This window comes from Cervus elaphus, chromosome 9 (genome assembly GCF_910594005.1).
Source record: "Cervus elaphus chromosome 9, mCerEla1.1, whole genome shotgun sequence".
NCBI classification, from domain to species: domain Eukaryota; kingdom Metazoa; phylum Chordata; class Mammalia; order Artiodactyla; family Cervidae; genus Cervus; species Cervus elaphus.
In genome coordinates this window covers 91662546-91678882 of record NC_057823.1, presented here as the reverse complement: position 1 = coordinate 91678882, position 16337 = coordinate 91662546, and positions in this window count along the sequence as shown.

Genomic DNA, 16337 nt, shown 5'->3' with positions numbered 1-16337 from the left:
ATGTCTGGAATAATCTAAGATAAAGAGTAGACAACTGTAGTTATATGTGTGTTGGATTGAAATTTTACTGACTAAATAAAGCAAAGCTATGTGTTACCATTGCAAGCGATAGAATTTCAGTTGGATCCAGATCAATCAGGGCCTGGTATGCTAAGTCAAGACTTTGGATTTATCGTTTTCATTTTGACTACCACTCTAATTGTTAATGTCTAAAAGAATTATTCTATAATGATTTATGTGCAGTTTAGCAGACATTTATTCCTATCCTCGTGAATGTCAGATATGAATTATGTGTAACCTTGGAAGTTATCATGTTCCTTATTCAAATGGTTAATGATAAGATAAGGCATTGGATTCTATTTGCTTTTGCTAAGCTAATGTCCGTTTTTTTTCATGCCTCTTTGACATGAGTACAAAAAGAGATATGCTCTTGCCTTGGTACTCTGGAAAACTGGGCTCTATTTTGGATCTGCCTCTTAATTTACACATATGTATTTGCATCTTCATCACTTCATCTGTAAATTGGTGGTTGGATTAAATTATACATAAATACACTAGAGCTTTAACATAGAATGAAATTACACCTAAAGCACAGTAGGACTAAACTGCTGATAGCTCCTTCCTAAATCAAATCCTGTTATCCTTTTGGTCCTACCTTAGATTTCACAAGTTTAAACTTTGATTATTATGAAATCTACCCATCTTAGATATGTTTCTTTTATTAAGAAGCAAACTGAATTTGTCTAATAAAATATTCAACAAAAGCACTAATTATAATACTTATCAAACTTTGTGCAGATGTGTTTTAAAAGATCAAGTTTATACTTTCGTTTCAAAAATTCTGTTAATGTTATTCTGAGTAAGGCAATGGTTTACAACTTTAATTGAGAAATTCACAATGATTATGAGTTAATTTGATAGATTGCCAAATGCATATTAATTTTTATTCTTGTAAAATGTATTATTTCCCTGTTTAATTGAAGAAATGGTAACAGACCATTGTAGCGATTCCCTAATTGTAAGTGGTACGCATCGTGAATTAATCACATGGATGACATTCACTTGTTACTAGCTACAGCTCCATTTTTCCGTGTAAAATGCCTATCAGAATGGTTTCACTTCAGCATCCCTAAAATAAAAAAAATAAATTTAGTAGTCTTTTTAAAATATTGAATTAGTTATCATTTATGTACTCCACACACAAATGTAAATACAGGAAAAATATCTTCAGCATTTTATTATTGTGATTTCTCAAATTATTTTCAGATTTATTTTAAATGTAATAGTCTACACCAGTGCTGTGATGGAGCTGCAAAAACAGTAGCACCTGTCTATACCTAAAATGTGGCCAGTATTATAGAAAAATTAAATTTCTAACATTATATAATTTTAGTTATTTTAAATATAATTTTAAATAGCCACCTATGGCTAGATGTAACTACTGGACAGCACAGGCCTATAATTATTATAGATTATATAAATGTATACTGCCACTACTTAAGTTTGAAAACATAATTATTACTTGAAAGATTTATACTTTTTTTTGGTTTTTAATTTCATAATACATTCTTAAAATACTATGTCTTAATTGTAGCTAACACCTAAAAAATAAAGGATAACTTTGATTTAGGGTCTTTGTATTTACATTTATCCCCTTTTAGCAGCATCAAATTGCTGATTCATTACATATTTAGCATGTTCATTTCTTTTATTTTTTGATATTTAGTGTTTTCAAGCTTGCTAATTATTAAGATTCTCCTTCGCCAAAGTAACTTTGCTTCTCTCTCTTTCCGTCTCTCTCTCTCTCACACACACACACACACACACACACACACACACTGCCCCTCCTTTTACACTGACTTTTACTTCCTTTTACAGTGACTTCAAGCAGGATAAAGTCCCTAAAAAGAAAGCTCAGTTAAATTTCTGTGACACTGTACCTTCAGGCAGCGTTCTCAGAAGCCAAGGAACACTACCACCTCCCGCTCTACCCAGAATGAAGCACAAGATGTAGTTGGTAGTTCCTTTCACAGGCAAATGCCTAATTATCCTCTGGAATTCTCAGGTCCAAATTCTAAGAAAGTAAAGTTGCTCAGTCATGTTTGACTCTTTGCAACCCCACAGATTGTAGTCTGCCAAGCTCCTCCGTCCATGAGATTTTCCAGGGAAGAATACTGGATTGGGTTGCCGTTTCCTTCTCCAGGGGATCTTCCTGACCCAGGAATCAAACCCGGGTCTCCTGTACTGCCTGCATAAATGGTGCAAAGGTCTGTTCTTGGGTATTTTGCACTAACGAAATACTCCTCCAAATTATTCACCCTTTAAAGTGACCTCAAATGGACACTTAATACAGAATCATTGTTTTTTTTCTTCTTTTTTTTTTCCCTTTATTTATTTATTTTTTCAGTGGGTTTTGTCATACATTGATATGAATCAGCCATAGATTTACATGTATTCCCCATCCCGATTCCCCCTCCCACCTCCCTCTCCACCCGATTCCTCTGGGTCTTCCCAGTGCACCAGGCTCGAGCACCTGTCTCATGCATCCCACCTGGGCTGGGGATCTGTTTCACCATAGATAATATACATGTTGTTCTTTCGAAACATCCCACCCTCACCTTCTCCCACAGAGTTCAAAAGTCTGTTCTGTACTTCTGTGTCTCTTTTTCTGTTTTGCATATAGGGTTATCGTTACCATCTTTCTAAATTCCATATATATGCGTTAGTATGCTGTAATGTTCTTTATCTTTCTGGCTTACTTCACTCTGTATAAGGGGCTCCAGTTTCATCCATCTCATTAGGACTGGTTCAAATGAATTCTTTTTAACGGCTGAGTAATATTCCATGGTGTATATGTACCACAGCTTCCTTATCCATTCATCTGCTGATGGGCATCTAGGTTGCTTCCATGTCCTGGCTATTATAAACAGTGCTGCGATGAACATTGGGGTGCATGTGTCTCTTTCAGATCTGGTTTCCTCAGTGTGTATGCCCAGAAGTGGGATTGCTGGGTCATGTGGCAGTTCTATTTCCAGTTTTTTAAGGAATCTCCACACTGTTTTCCATAGCGGCTGTACTAGTTTGCATTCCCACTAGCAGTGTAAGAGGGTTCCCTTTTCTCCACACCCTCTCCAGCATTTATTGCTTGTAGACTTTTGGATAGCAGCCATCCTGACTGGTGTGTAATGGTACCTCATTGTGGTTTGGATTTGCATTTCTCTGATAATGAGTGATGTTGAGCATCTTTTCATGTGTTTGTTAGCCATCTGTATGTCTTCTTTGGAGAAATGTCTGTTTAGTTCTTTGGCCTATTTTTTGATTGGGTCGTTTATTTTTCTGGAATTGAGCTTCAGGAGTTGCTTGTATATTTTTGAGATTAATCCTTTGTCTGTTTCTTCATTTGCTATTATTTTCTCCCAATCTGAGGGCTGTGTTTTCACCTTACTTATAGTTTCCTTTGTAGTGCAAAAGCTTTTATGTTTCATTAGGTCCCATTTGTTTAGTTTTGCTTTTATTTCCAATATTCTGGGAGGTGGGTCATAGAGGATCTTGCTGTGGTTTATGTCAGAGAGTGTTTTGCCTAAGTTCTCCTCTAGGAGTTTTATAGTTTCTGGTCTTACATTTAGATCTTTAATCCATTTTGAGTTTATTTTTGTGTATGGTGTTAGAAAGTGTTCTAGGAATGCAAGGATTCTTTAATATCTGCAAATCAATCAATGTAATATACCACATTAACAAATTGAAAGATAAAAACCATATGATTATCTCAATAGATGCAGAGAAAGCCTTTGACAAAATTCAACACCCATTTATGATTAAAACTCTCCAAAAAGCAGGAATAGAAGGAACATACCTCAACATAATAAAAGCTATATATGACAAACCCACAGCAAGCATCACCCTCAATGGTGAAAAATTGAAAGCATTTCCCCTGAAATCAGGAACAAGACAAGGGTGCCCACTCTCACCACTACTATTCAACATAGTGTTGGAAGTTTTGGCCACAGCAATCAGAGCAGAAAAAGAAGTAAAAGGAATCCAGATAGGAAAAGAAGAAGTGAAACTCTCACTGTTTGCAGATGACATGATCCTCTACATAGAAAACCCTAAAGACTCTACCAGAAAATTACTAGAGCTAATCAATGAATATAGTAAAGTTGCAGGATATAAAATTAACACACAGAAATCTCTTGCATTCCTATATACTAACAATGAAAAAACAGAAAGAGAAATTAAGGAAACAATACCATTCACCATTGCAACAAAAAGAATAAGATACTTAGGAGTATATCTACCTAAAGAAACAAAGGACCTATACATAGAAAACTATAAAACACTGATGAAAGAAATCAAAGAGGAAACAAACAGATGGAGAAACATACCATGCTCATGGATTGGAAGAATCAATACTGTCAAAATGGCTATACTACCCAAAGCAATCTATAGATTAAATGCAATCCCTATCAAGCTACCAACGGTATTTTTCACAGAACTAGACCAAAGAATTTCACAATTTGTATGGAAATACAAAAAACCTTGAATAGCCAAAGTAATCTTGAGAAAGAAGAATGGAACTGGAGGAATCAACCTGCCTGACTTCAGACTGTACTACAAAGCCACAGTCATCAACAGTATGGTACTGGCACAAAGACAGAAATATAGATCAGTGGAACAGAATAGAAAGCCCAGAGATAAATCCACAAACTTATGGACACCTTATCTTTGACAAAGGAGGCAAGGATATACAATGGAAAAAAGACAACCTCTTTAAGAAGTGGTGCTGGGAAAGCTGGTCAACCACTTGTAAAAGAATGAAACTAGAATCATTGTTTTGCATTAGTAGAGATAAGAAAGACTATTGGTGAAGGATAAGACTTCCAAGGATGGACTCATTCTATATCCCTGGGGTACTGATACTTGGGACAACTCTACACATAGACACTGGGATAGTCTTCATAAATCACCGCTGTGGTCCTGTTACTTCTTTAAGAAGTTCCTATTGCCTCTGCCCCATTTACTTAGAACAATGATCTCTAGATTTGTTAATTATGCAATTTTGTTTAGGAGAATAATAATTAACATATACTCATATGCATATTTATATCTCTATCATACCCATGTAGCTACTAGATTATGTACACAGTATTGAAAGTTTTATCATATGATTTTGATGTTTTGGAAAATATAAAATGCAAATGTAGAGAATGGACTTATAGACATAGTGGGGGAATGAGAGAGTGGATGACTGGAGAGAGTAGCATCAACTTATATACACTATTAGGTGTAAGGTGGAAAGCTGGTGAGAAGTTCCTGTCTAGTATGGGGAGCCCAGTCTGGTGCTTTGTGATGATCTGGAGGATGGGATGAGGGGAGGGGAGGGAAGCTAGGGAGGGAGAGGACGTATACATAATTATGGCTGATTTGCATTATTGTATGGCAGAACCCAACACAACATTGTAAAATTTTTAAATTAAAATATTTAAATAAATTTTAAAAAATAAAATCCCTGTTTTTTGTAAATGGGACACACCTCATGTTTGGACATCACTAGCTTAGAGAATGAGTCCAAACCCTGTATCCTGGTTTTCAAGGACCAGGTAATGACTCTTTCCCTTTCTTTCCTACTAATTTTCCATTACTTCTTTGCATTATCCTTCTGTATCAATCATTTTGAAATTCTGTTTTGAGGTGAATTTTTCAAATTGAAATGTAGTTGATTTACAATGTTGTGTTAGTTTCTGGTGCACAGGAAAAAATAATTAGTAATGTAGATGTTCTTTTTCAAATGTTTTCTCATTATGGTTTATTGTAGGATTTTGAATATAATTTCCTGTGCTATATGCTAGGACCTCAATATTTATCTTATATATAGTAGTTTAAGTCCAAACTCCTAATTTATCCCTCCCTCACCTTCTTCTCCATTTGGTATCCATATGTTTGTTTTCTATATCTGTGAATCTGTTTCTATTTTGTAAATAAGCTCATTTGTATCATAGTTTAGATTCCACGTACAAGTGAGATCATAAGCTGTTTGTCTTTGTCTTTCTGACTTACTTCACTTGGTATGATAATCTCTAGGTCCATCCATGTTACTGCAGATGACATCATTTCATTCATTTTTATGTGAAGTTTTTAAACAATAGCTATTCAACAATTTTATATTAGCTATTTAAATAGAGAAAATGATATCTTCAACAAGTGTGTTGCAAATATAATTCAGAACTCTATATAAAACATCCTTGGCTCCCTCTGTAGATATATTTGAAGTTCTTCTAAATACACTCTTTGAGAATTTTACAATTTGAACATTTTAAAGAATTGTCAGTATTATATTTTTCATCCTTCTCCCACTAATCTTCTTCTCTCTCCTTCTCTTCCTCCATCTGCCATTCCTTAATTCAGATGTATGCACATCCACTCATTTAAATTTAATGAATATTCAACTTGTACACATATAAGCCATGGTCAATGAAATGTCAGATAGAATGGCATGTTCTCACCGCATAGAATCACAGAAATTTGCACAATGGCACTTAAAAGTAATATGCTGTATTCTGAGAATATTGTGATACAGACATTGTATTCTGTTGGACAACAATATGATTTTTATATTTAGTAAAAGAAATGTGAGCAGTTGTTAGATATTTTAGTGATTTAACTTTAAAACAAATGATCTCCTACTAAAAATAATTTAAAAGTTCTTGATCATTTTAATTTAAGAAAATCCTCTAACTTTCAGGTCAATAAGGATTATCTGCTTTATAACTATAGTTACTTTTGATTCATAATTAACTTTCTTTACTCTCTCTTTCTCCCTCTCTCTCCCCCACACCCTTCCTTACTTTCTTCCCTCTCTCTGTCTCTTTCTCTCAGTAAAACAAATACAGAAATACATCAGGGATTTCTGCAAACCAGCCATGATAGAATAGCAGGGATCAAAATTACCATCTCACCTTAAATAATTAGAAACATCAACAAAATATATGAAGCAATGGTTTTTTAGACAGTGGACAATAGGCAGCTGAGTACAGTAATCTCTAAGAAGCAAATGAGAGGAACCCTAGACATATCAGCTCACTGTCTTGAGAGAGTTCCCAGACATATTATTGGACAGGAGAACCCATTAAAAGACTGGCAGTTTCTCCAAGTTGGTAGTCCAGAGTTCATCATTCAGAAGGGGCTAGAATTTGCAGGATAAAATACTAGGCAGAAAGATTGAAAGAGAGAGAGATCCTCTGAAGGTCTTCAGAAAAGTCCCTTTAAGATTTTCTGCAAAGTACTTATTTGCACTTGCATGTGAGGTAACTACTGAAAATAGGGAAATAATAACCAGAAAAAATTAGAAAGATTAAACTCCAGGGATCACATCAGGGTGGGAGTGGTTTGTGTTCCAGTAATCCAAAATGGACCAAACTCCTAATGCACAGGGTATGGGGTAGAGTCATCAAGAGTAGTACCTGCAGCATTAGAGACACATTAGCTATAGATTGAGGGGTATTATAGACCTATGATACAAAACTTACAAAAAAGAAAAACTTCAAAAGGATGAAACTGACTCCAAGCACCTTAGTAGAATATCAGAACAAAACCTAATAGTTATTTAAGTGACAGTCACTTAGTCATGTCTGACTCTCTGCAACTCCATGGAATATATAGTCCATGGAATTCTCCAGGCAAGAAGACTGGAGTGGGTAGTAAGCTGTTCCCTTCTCCAGGGGATCTTCCCAAGGATCGAACCCAGGTCTCCCTGGGTTGCAGGTGGATTCTTTACCAGCTGAGCCACCAGGGAAGCCCAAGAATACTGGACTAGGTGGCCTATCACTTCTCCAGTGGATCTTCCTGACCCAGGAATTGAACCTGGGTCTCTTGCCTTGCAGGCGGATTCTTAACCAGCTGAGCTATCAGGGAAGCTCAATAGTTATTAAAAGGGTTACAACAAATCTAGCCACCAGCATGTAAAGTGGTATGTCAAATATTAAATAAAAAGTTGTTAGTCATGCAAATAAGCAGGACATGGGCCCTATATTCAGACAAAGAATCAATCAATAGAAACAGACTCAGAAGTGAAAACAAAAGACAGAACTGAAAATGAGGACATTAAAACAGCACTCTTAGCCAGTGTAGGCAGCTCTATCAGAATACCATACACTGGGTGGCTTAAACAGAAACATTTATTTCTCACAGTTTCCAGTTCAGTACACTCACTCAGTCGTGTCCGACTCTTTGTGACCCCATGGACTGCAGCACGCCTGGCTTTCCTGTCCACCACCAACTCCTGGAGCTTGCTCAAACTCATGCCCATTGAGTCGGTGATGCTATCCAACCATATCATCCTTTGTTGTCCCCTTCTCCTCCTGCCTTCAATCTTTCCCAGCATCAGGGACTTTTCAGATGAGTCAGTTCTTCGCATCAGGTGGCCAAAATATTGGAGTTGCAGCTTCAACATCAGTCCTCCCAATGAGTATTCAGGACTGATTTCCTTTAGGATGAACTGGTTGGATCTCCTTGCAGTCCAAGGGACTCTCAAGAGTCTTCTCCAACAACACAGTTCAACAGCATCAATTCTTTGGCATTCAGCTTTCTTTATAGTCCAACTCTCTCATCCACACATATAACTACTGGAAAAACCATAGCTTTAACTAGACGGACCTTTGTTGGCAAAGTAATGTCGCTGCTTTTAATATGCTATCTAGGTTGGTCATAGCTTTTCATCCAAGGAGCATGTGTCTTTTAATTTCATGGCTGCAGTCACCATCAGCAGTGCTTTTGTAGCCCAAGAAAATAAAGTCTGTCACTGTTTCCATTGTTGCCCCATCTATTTGCTTTGAAGAGATGGGACCGGATGCCATGGTCTTCATTTTTTGAATGTTGAGTTAAGCCAGCTTTTTCACTCTCCTCTTTCACTTTCATCAAGAGGCTCTTCAGTTCCTCTTCACTTTCTGCCATAAGGGTGGTGTCATCTTCATATCTGAGGTTATTGAAATTTCTCCTGTCAATCTAGATTCCAGCTTGTGCCATCCAGTCTGGCATTTCTCATGATGTACTCTGCATATAAGTTAAAAAAGCAGTGTGACAATATACAGCCTTGACGTACTCCTTTCCCAATTTGAAACCAGTCTGTTGTTCCATGTCCAGTTCTAACTGTTGCTTCTTGACCTGCATACAGATTTCTCAGGAGGCAGGTAAGGTGGTCTGGTAGTACCATCTCTTGAAGAATTTTCCACAGTTTGTTGTGATCCACACAGTCAAAGGCTTTGGTGTAGTCAATAAGGCAGAAGTAGATGTTTCTCTGGAATTTTCTTGCTTATTCAATGATCCAGTGGTGTGGGCAATTTGATCTCTAGTTCCTCTGCTTTTTCTTAATCCAGTTTGAACATCTGGAAGTTCACAGTTCATGTACTGTTGAAGCCTGGCTTGGAGAATTTTGAGCATTACTTTGCTAGCCTGTGAGATGAGTGCCACTGTGTGGTAGTTTGAGCATTCTTTGGCATTGCAATGAAACACGGTTTTAGCAGCTGGGGATTTCACGGGCAAGGCAGCAGCAGATACTCGTTAGGGCACTCTTTCTGGTTTGCAAATGTTCATCTTCTTTTTATATGCTTACATGGCAGAGAGAAAAAGCAGAAAGAGAAAGTTCTCCTGTCTCTTCTTATAAGGACAATGATTCCATACCTGAGAGTTCCTTCTATGACCTAATGTCCTTTCAAAGGCCTCACCTTTTATAGTATCACACTAGGAGGATAGGATTTCAATATAGAGGGTGAGGAACAAATATTCAGTCCATAACAACAGCTATTAAAAGTACACTTCATATGGCCAAAGAGACAGAAGAAAATGTGACACTTTAAAATAATGAATGAGAAATATTAAAAAAATACCCGAATATAGCATCTCGTGATAAAATGTACAATGCATGAAGGGAAAATTAGGATCTAAGAATGGAATGAAGAGCATCAGAAATGGTACCTCAGTGTATAGAAGACCTTTCTTTTCTCATTTGCAGTCTCAATAAAACCTAATAATTTAAAAATATATTAGCCATTAAGAATTATTTTGATACTAAATCTAACTTCCAGATTATTGAGTTTTTAAAAATATATTTCTTATTGCTATTAATGATGGTAAAATAAACAAATTTAAAGAACTTTTTTTTAAAACTGATATTTCATTACTATAATTTTATTTAATGTGTTTTACATAAAAATGAATTATGTGATGTAGCATTTTAAAGGATTCTGTTACCCAAAAAGAAAAAAAAATGCACAATGTTTAAAATTAATGCCTAGGAAAACAGATGTTTTATCTAAACTGTCTCTGGATTGGTCTTTGTTCAAACTCCATGACATTCTCTGTGTGATTTTCTTGTCTTAAGCTTGATGTCACCTGCTTCAATTCCAGATTCACTTCTATGTAATGCCCTTCTCCCCATCCTTCATAATGCATCTAGTATCTTCTATGATAACTTCTCTGATCACTATATGTATTTTACTTTCCTGTGAGCTAGTCTGACACACCATAATATTTTAACATTATGTTCCCAGTGAATAAAAATAATTGAATAATTGACTTATTATCCTCATCAGTATACAGGAAGTATACATAAAATAGGTTACAACTGTGTGTATCTGAGCATCTCACTCTACTAATGAGATAACTGGGCCCAGAAATCCAAAATCACTTAAATTGAATTGGAGTCTTGACCAAAGTTGGTTTCCTGTGACCTGTGCCAGCTCCTATCCATTTGTTCAAAAAAGAATCATGAATACTTTCTGCCTATTATTTTCAGAGAGAAATTATTGAAGATTCTGGCATGAGTAGTTGCTAGTCTTGGCTTCATGTTGTGGATTGACCCTCCAAACTTAATTACTGTAGAGAACTATATTCAGTATCATAGTCAGAATGTCAAATTTTGTTTGCGTTAATTAGGCTTAATATTTTAGAATTAAAGAGATTCTTAAGGAGGTTTACATTAAGTAAACCCATGAGTCAGGTCAAATTTTATTAAGTTTATGTAAATTATGACCTTTACTAGGATTCTAACTTCTCCTCAAAATAATAATGAAAAATGTGAAAAAGTAGGATTTAGCAACCTTTTAAAAGGAAGCATGGCTTCGTTGATGAAGTTACTCTTTCAAGAGCTATTGTGTAAATACATTTCTTGGTATAAGATTTAAGTTGCAAAAAAAAAAAAAAAAAAAAAAGATTTAAGTTGCAAGAATAAACCAGACATAAAAAGGGGGTTGCAGAGGCATTAGAGATGTAAAGGAAAATGTAGAAAAGCATACATTATACCCCCACCCTCCAAATAGGAGGCTTTATTGTTACCAAAGGCAACAGTTGGAAAAGAGATTTAATTCTTGCTTTGAATGACCTCATATTGGCTTAAAAATCAATAACTGGAGACTAACCACTGCTCTTGTGGCAAAAAAATGAAGAAGAACTAAAGAGCCTCTTGATGAAAGTGAAAGAGGAGAGTAAAAATGTTGGCTTAAAACTCAACATTCAGATAACTAAGATCATGGCATCTGGTTGCATCACTGCATGGCAAATAGATGGAGAAACAATGGAAAGAGTGACACACTTTATTTTGGGGGCTCCAAAATCACTGCAGATGGTGACTGAAGTCATGAATTAAAAGAAGCTTGCTCCTTGGAAGAAAAGTTATGACCAACCTAGACAGCATATTAAAAGCCAGAGACATTACTTTGCCGACAAAGTTCCACCTAGTCAAGGCTGTGGTTTTTCCAGTGGTCACGTATGGATGTGAGAGTTGGCCTATAAAGAAAGCTGAGTGTTGAAGAATTGATGCTTTTGAACTGTGGTGTTGGAGAAAACTCTTGAGAGTCCCTTGGACTGCAAGGAGATCTAACAAGTCAATCCTAAAGGAAATCAGTCCTGAATATTCACTGGCAGGACTGATGCTGTAGCTGAAACTCCAATACTTTGGCCACCTGATGCAAAGACCTGACTCATTTGAAAAGACCCTGATTCTGGGAAAGATTGAAGGCAGGAGGAGAAGGGGACGACAGAAGATGAGATGGCTGGATGGCATCAGCAACTCAATGGACATGAGTTTGAGTAAACTACGGGAGTTGGCAATGGACAGGGAGGCCTGGCATGCTGCAGTCCATGGGGCTGCAAAGAGTCAGACACGACTAAGTGACTGAACTGAACTGACCTGAAACACTGCTCTCTCTACTACACTTTGAAATCTTTAGAATAATATCTGGCTCTTAATCTTTTGAGTACCCATAATGTGCTTAAGAGAGTGCTCAATTCTTTGCAACCCATGGACTGTAGCCAAGCTCCTCTGTCCATGGGATTCTCCAGGCAAGAATACTGGAGTGGGTTGCTGTTCTCTCCTCCAAGAGATCTTCCCAACTCATGTATCAAACCCATGTCACCTGTGTCTCATGCATTGGCAGCTGGATTCTTTACCACTGAGCCAACTGGGAAGCCCAAGTATCCATAATATCTGACTCTGAAGGAATAATTTAATGAGTGAGTAAATTAAGAATGAATGAGCAATAATATAAAAATGTTATGGAATATTTGTTACTATAGGATCACTGTAGTTTTGAGTCAATTTCTATTTTCATCCTCTTAACCTGAAGTGAACTTTTACGTAGCATGTAAAAGTAAATGCTATGACGTGGGCTGAAAAAGACCCTGCCGTGATTCATGTCAAAGAGCGTTCTTCCTATGTCTTCATCTACAAGTTTTATAGTGTCCAGTCTTACATTTAGGCCTTTAATCCATTTGAGTTTACTTTCGTGTATGGTGTTAGAAAATGTTCTAATATCATCCTTTTGCATGTAGCTCTCCAGTTTCCCTAGTACAACTTACTGAAGAGAGTGAAGTAAGTCAGAAAGAGGAAAATAAATATCAAATATTAATACATATATGTGGAAACTGGGAAAATGGCACAGATGAACCTATTTGCAGGGCAGGAATAGAGGTGCAAACATAGAGAACAGGTGTGCACACAAGGGGGGTGGGATGAACTGGGAGATTGGCATTGCATAAGCACGCTGCCGTGTATAAAACAGATAGCTAGTGGGAACCTACTGTATACTGCAAGAAGTTCAGCTCCGCGCTCTGTAGTGACCTAGATGAACGGGATGGGGGAGGGGGAGGGAGAGAGGTCCAAGAGGGAGGGGATAACGTATATATACAGATGATTCACTTCATTATACAACACATACTAACAATATATAAAGCAACTATACCCCACTTTTTTTTAAAAAAGTAAATGTGACTTCTCTCAACTTCATATATACGCTCTACATGTCACACACCATTGTATTTTGTGGGGGTACGTAATGTGGACTTCCCTAATGGCTCAATGGTAAAAAATCTACCTGCAACACAGGAAATGTGGGTTCGATCCCTGGGAAGATCCCCTGGAGAAGGAAATAGCAACCCACTCCAGTATTCTTGCTGTGGAAATCCCATGGACGAAGGAACCTGGCAGGCTACGAGCCCATGGGGTTGCAAAAGAGTCAGACATGACTTAGTGACTAAAAACGACAAATACATGATTACTAGAGACACTTGACCAATAAGAAATGTCTTTGTTTGTTGAATCACAGCCTTATACGTATTGAGTTATTTGTACACATTGAGAGAGAGTCAAAGAAGATAATAGTCTTACCTGCACTATTTTAGATTTTTAAGGAGAAGATATATTCCTTAAGTAATTAAAATTCATGCAAAGAAATTTAAAATGAGAGTCACTAGTAGAAGGAAAAAATTATAATAAAACTAACAAAATTCGGGTGTGAAAGAGAAGTGGGCATGTTTGAGGTAACCTCCTTAGTTGTTTCCTGAAAGTCACTCAGTCGTTTCTGACTCTTTGCAACCCAATAGACTATAGTCCATGGAATTCTCCAGGCCAGAATACTGGAGAGGGTAACTTTTTCCTTCTCCAGGGGATCTTCCCAACCCAGGGATTGAACCTAGGTCTCCCGCAATGCAGGCAGATTCTTTACCAGCTGATGCATAAGAGAAGCCCAAGAATACTGGAATAGGTAACCTATCCCTTCTCCAGCGGATCTTCCCAACTGAGGAATCCAGCCAGGGTCTCCTGCACTGCAGGTGATTCTTTACCAACTGAGCTATCAGAAGCCTGGTTGTTTCCTGGAGGAGAGCAAATTGCTCTGGTCTAACAATGATAAAACAAGAAACAGAGGGATAAGCCTGTTATTTAGAACTGTTGTGGGACTAGCAATTGTTACCCTTGGGAATAAGACTGGGGTGAGATGAGAGAATTTCAATTATACTTCCATTGTTATTTGAATATCCCCTTTTGTCACCAATATGTTATTAACTGTGAAACTATTAATAATTTTTACACAATTTTAATAAGAGGCATGTCCCTCAAGATAGTCAAAAGGTCTTATGTTACAGGTTTTAACTAATAAACAAAAGCTTTTCATCCACTGACAAAATCTTCGAATAGCATGCAAAGTCATCCAGGTTTGGACAAACCTCAGAGGAGCCTTTGGCTCCTCCTCCTTCCTGCTTCTAAACAGACAACATGAAACATAAAAGAAGCATCACAAGATACCATACTAGCACAGCACTTCCTGAAACATATATTCATTAGCATTTTCTTAAGTAATATTTAAATGGCTGATTCTTCATGCAGACTCTTATTAAAGCCAAACACAATGGAGCAAAATAATTTAACATGTTTCAGACCCCTTCCCTTAATTCCACCTGCCAAGATCCTTGTTCTTGGAGCCACTTGTTATCATATGATTTTTAAATCAACTGCTGTAGCCAAAGCTAGGCTCTTTGGAGGTCTGAGGGTATATAAACACTGAAATATATAATACATATAATTCTAAGTACATAAATTCATTAATCCATTTTCTTCAACTTCCAGCTAACAGTACTCTGACAATGTAATGTGGATGCAAACATCCTCTAAGGAATGAGAACACCAGCTTTGAGGTCATGAAATAACCGGGGATTTAGCATCTAAAAGAGGGTCTTTCTACTGCCTGTTTATTGCCCTGCCATCATCACTCTACTTTCTTCAGCAAGTCTTTTTTAAAGAATCAGGGACCCATTGATAGGTGCGCTCATGGTGTGTGCAGCCTTATTGTTTGACACTGTGAAATTCTGTCTGCCAGACGGTGCCATAGGGAAACGTCGTCACTGGCAGGTGGCTGGCTTGCCTTGATGTTGCAATACCTATTTCTGGCGAAGATGCTTTGCTCTCCGTATTTTGTTATTCTCTCTCCCTGACAAAAAGCTATCTTCCCAAGAGGCTTTCCCCCCATGTCATGGAGCAGAGTTCATTTCTGTCAGGCCTCAGGTTGATAGCCATCACAAGAGTAATGTCCAAACATAAGAAATCATGATAATTAAACTTTTTTTTTTCCTTTGCACAGAATAACTAATTGTAAAAATTGGCAGTCAGCCTGCCATTTGAGAGTGAAGAAAACATCTTGTTTTAACATCTGAGCAGGGATTTTTTTTGTAATCTGTAAACAATTGGACCATATGTAGTGTGATGGAAACATGAAGGCTGTGATGGAACATCATTGAAGGGACCTCGTGTTTTAATCACTGTTCTTTGATTCACTGAAATAGAAATTAGCTTTTTAAGTTCTGGGTTTTATCATGATTTTAAAGAGACAGTTCTTTTTCTTAAAATAGCAGACAACACCCAACAATTTACTAAGTCATTACTGTGATACAGGCAAAGAATTCCAATTTTGAAAAACGTAAGCGTGTTTTTAAGACACCTAAACAGGTAACAGATGTAGCCGTGGGCTTTTATAGCCTTTGTTTTGGTCCACAATTCACTTCGGTGATACAAAGAATCTCCACACAATATGGTGCAACTCTTGGTGGATATTTTTTTTTTTCTAAATAAATCCTGTTATTTAAATTAAAGCAAAAAGGACCATCTCTGATTAAGTTATTTTTTAAAAATGAAGAGATGTCCTTTCCTAATTTTTGCTGTATTTTCCAGCTTATGGTATATAACATCTACAACTAAACCATGATATTAAAAAGTAACTGTTAGCTTTCAAGTGGTAACTGTTTAAACCCTTATATTTTTTGAAAGATCCTAACATAACTTGCTTACATTTCTTTATATTCAGCTGATGATATCTAAAGAAAAATAAATGATCAAGAGAATTTTGAAATCATAACTATAGTATCAATCTATAACACTGTATAAAATAGACATATTTGAAACAGGAAGAATACTAGGTTCTCTGTCTAATTTGCCGCTAGCTAGATTGCGGTTTTTATACGAATTACTATGTCTTTCTGTGCCTTCGTGCCTCTTTCCCCCCCCCCCCAAAAAAAAAAGC